Source organism: Pygoscelis adeliae, unplaced genomic scaffold (genome assembly GCF_000699105.1).
Source record: "Pygoscelis adeliae isolate BGI_AS28 unplaced genomic scaffold, ASM69910v1 Scaffold431, whole genome shotgun sequence".
Taxonomy (NCBI): Eukaryota; Metazoa; Chordata; class Aves; order Sphenisciformes; family Spheniscidae; genus Pygoscelis; species Pygoscelis adeliae.
The window spans coordinates 406,139-409,263 of record NW_008824047.1 but is presented as its reverse complement, the minus strand read 5'-3'; positions in this window follow the sequence as shown (position 1 = coordinate 409,263).

Genomic DNA, 3,125 nt, shown 5'->3' with positions numbered 1-3,125 from the left:
TGCCGCGGCCGCTGTCCGCCCCTTCCAGGGGCTGTGCAGAGCCCCGCCGAGGGCAGCGGAGCCCACCGGGCCGTGCTGAGCCCGCAAACGCCCTGCCCGGAGCACAGCTAAGGGCCTCGGAGCTGGCCCAGAGAACAGGCAGCACAGGTACAACACGGTATAGGCACCGGTATACAGCTCCATAGGCACCCTAAGGCAGTCCGACAACTCTGTAGGACCCTCTTCCAGCCACCTGTACATCACTTCGCGTGCGACAGCCGTCTAAGCACACAGCTAAACCTCGGCCAGAGAGCTCTGTCTCAAAAGCAGGCACACAGCCCGCTGCCAGCACCTCGCTGGCAATGAGAAACTGCGCCCGATCCTTGGCTCTAGGCGGGTCCACACACAAAACATCCACATCCAAAGTACGCTGCCTTCTCACATAGGAACCGTTACAGAGACCAAGTTTTCACATTCCCTGCAGATGATATTTGAATCTTCCCATAATCCTACTGTGTCATATCTCAGGGATACGTGGAAGAGCGCAGACATACAGCCATACATGAATATTTACGCCATAGGTATTGCACAGGAGTAGTTTGGCCCCTGCAGTGCTCCGGCTTATTGGTCTTCTTCAGGCTGCTGAAGAATCATAACCATATGCTGTATCATATCCAGCCTAAATGCCTCCATGGTGAGATACATTTTGCAATTAAAAGCTATTTGCACCTGCACTGATTGCTCCTTTCCCAGGGCAGGGAGGAATAATGCATTTGAATCAATATACTGAGCAGTTGGCAGATTTTGCCCTTCAAATCTGTTCAGGTGATCAGGGAACCGTTTCCATGCCTTTTCCTGAATGCTGAAGGGAACAGCATCCCAGCAGCAGCCTGAGCGCACCTCCACCGGGCACGAACAGCCAGCCACAACAATAAAAGTGACAAGTTCTCCACTACTTTCCTCCTTGTACACACACAGGCAAGCTGAGGGCCGGGGGAGATGCCCCATTTGGGGCTTACGGGTAGTCTCAAAGCCACTGACCAATTGCCGCAAGGATGAAAGAGTTAAACACTGGCTCGACCCCCACAGGAGGAGTGTGAAAGAAAAGCAGAGCTGAAACAAGGAGAGGGTGAGAAAGTCAGGACTTTGGGGGGGGGGGAGGAGGGAAAAAAATAAAAAAAAAGAGCTGGCGGCAGGCAAGGAGACTTCTCCGCTCCATCCACCCCGCAGAGGCCAACCATAGCATACTGGGGCTTTTATTTTAAAGAATTCCCAGTTGCCTTCAGCACTCACTTTCTCCGCACCGCCTGGGTCTGGTCTCTGGACCAATGCCACCGCACTGCACTGACTGCAGCAGAGCCACTCCTGCATGCGTACCGGTGTCATGCCGGTTATGAGGCCGGAGCATATTCATGTGGAAAGCTGGATTTGCCCTTTCCTTAGCATGGCAAACTGAGCTGGAGGACACTCCGCAGCCTGCCACAGGGGAGTCCTTGGTGGGCTGGCCAGGACTCAGCGCTTAACTGTTTTGCTGCAGAGGGAAACTCGGGCACATTGCAACGAGGCTTCCGTGCAAGCCCAAGCTAAATGCTCGCAATGTACAATGCAGAATAAACACACACAGACTTGCAGGCTGCGATTTGCTCCCAAGGGTGAGTAAAGGCTTTGCTCCCAAAGCGAGTGAGAGCTGCACGGTTGAGCTGTGGATTTTACCCCAACAATGCAAACCCGTAAGCTGCAACTTCGCAGCACAGGCAAGAGCAGCTTACAAACAGGACCGGGACATGGTCACAGTGTCCCCAGTCATGACGGATAGCAGGGATGGGGCAATGCTGGGATCCAAATGCCGGTGGAAGGGAAAGGAAGAGGAAAGGGCTGGCCCTGGCTTGCTCGTCCTACATAGGAGAAAACAGGGAGAAAACAGGGCTCCTGGGGAACAACTGGTTTTGAGGCCTTTGAACAAGGGGGGCTATGGAAGGACGCTTCACTCCAGAGGACAAACACAAGCCCTACGAGGCTGGAGACAGAGGTCCCAGAGTGCAGGAGTATCCTGCGTGGTGAAAAGCCTCTCCCCTTCCCTGAGGCGGTTTCCAAGTGGGCCCAGGGCCCCTCTTGCCTCTGACCTGGAGTTTATCCAGGACAACTCCTTCTTTCTGCCTCCAGTCCCCGCTCCCTCTGCCCTGGGCTCCCGGCACAGCGGGGACGGTTAGGCCCCGCTTCCCTCTGCACAGACCCCAAAGAAGGGAAGAAGTGGTTGGAAATGGGAATTTCTGAGAGAAAAGCCTTCTGCTCCCTCCTCCATGACCTTTGCAGCTGGATGAGGCACCCCCAAAGGGACCATGCTCCTTCCTGCCCTTCTCGGGAGAAGGCACATGAACAATGGACTCGTGCAGATGGGGGGAAAGGGAAAAGCAGCCTCTCCTCTCAAGGTGGGACTGAAAGCAGAGCTCCCAGGGTCTGAGCATGTACCTGCATTTTCTGCTGATGCAGAGGTGGAAGGGGCTTGAGGGCTTGGGAAGAGTTCACTCATACCCTCCCCAGCAAAGACGCTTTTCATGAGTATTTTCCTTATGGCCAGCAGACTCCTGTTTTCATCCAAAGACTTTCCATCCACAGATAAATCCAATGTCTGCCCTGGCAGGTGATGACACTGTTCAGCTACTTGGAGTGTTTTATTCGTCCTACCTGGCTTGCTCCTGGGGAGAAGGAGAAGAGGAGAAAAAGGCTCAGAGGACTGAGGATTGGGATGTGATGCTCTGCTTGCCCTGTTCAGGAGGAAGGAGCCTGGATGCCTGTGGGACCAGACAGAGGGTCTGTGCACAGCAAAGTAATGACAGGACCCCACTTTTACCCAACTGCTGTGAAGAAGCAGCAGCAGGCGACGTAGATGGAAATGTTTCATCCAGGAGCTTTCCTCCTGCTGCCTCCCCTGCCCCTTGAGGACTGGGACCCCCGAGTTGCCTCCCGCTGGGTTGGGGCCGTGGGGCTCTCCCCCCATGGCTCTCCCCCCAGGGGAGGCTGCCAGCCCTGGGGCAGGGTTAACCCCTGCGGGTCGGAAGCAGCGGGGCATTGAGGAAGCATTTGGAAAATGCCTGGCCTGCAAGGGGCGGGGGGGAAGGGTGGGACCCACCTCGGGTGCCTGGGGG